Source organism: Carlito syrichta, unplaced genomic scaffold, assembly GCF_000164805.1.
Source record: "Carlito syrichta isolate Samal-C Ts95f unplaced genomic scaffold, Tarsius_syrichta-2.0.1 Scaffold308998, whole genome shotgun sequence".
NCBI lineage: Eukaryota > Metazoa > Chordata > Mammalia > Primates > Tarsiidae > Carlito > Carlito syrichta.
In genome coordinates this window covers 125,236-125,786 of record NW_007253094.1, presented here as the reverse complement: position 1 = coordinate 125,786, position 551 = coordinate 125,236, and positions in this window count along the sequence as shown.

The following is a 551-nucleotide window of genomic DNA, read 5'->3' as shown; positions in this document are numbered from 1 at the left end:
ATTAGTTTTACTGTAGATAAGGTAGTCAGAGCAGATCTTCCTGATAAGATAATATTTAAGGGAACAGTTTACTAAAGTCATACTATAATATGACAGCATTTCATATGGAGAAAAGAGCAAGTATAAAAGCCCTGAGTCATAAATGGTTTGGTATTTTTAATATGGAGGATATATGGTATTTTTGGCTTAGGAAAGAATAGGCACAATAGATGATGGGTCACAGAAAGATCTTGGAAGAAAGACCTCAATTTATTTTTCTATTCAGTGAAAGTAAAGGAAAATAATAATCATTGCATAGATAAGAATGAAATTTGTCATGTGACATGAACTGAGAGTGGAGTGTTTAGAATTATTATAAAAACCTTTTTTAGTCTTTGGGCTCGGTGGCTCAGCCTGTAATCCCGCATTTTGGGAGGCTAAGGTGAGTGGATTGCCAGAGCCCACGAGTTCCAGACCCACCTGGGCAAGTTGGCGGGAACTCATCTCTACAATAAATCAAAAAATCAGTTGGGCGTGGTAGCACATGCCTATAATTCCAGCCACTCAGAAGG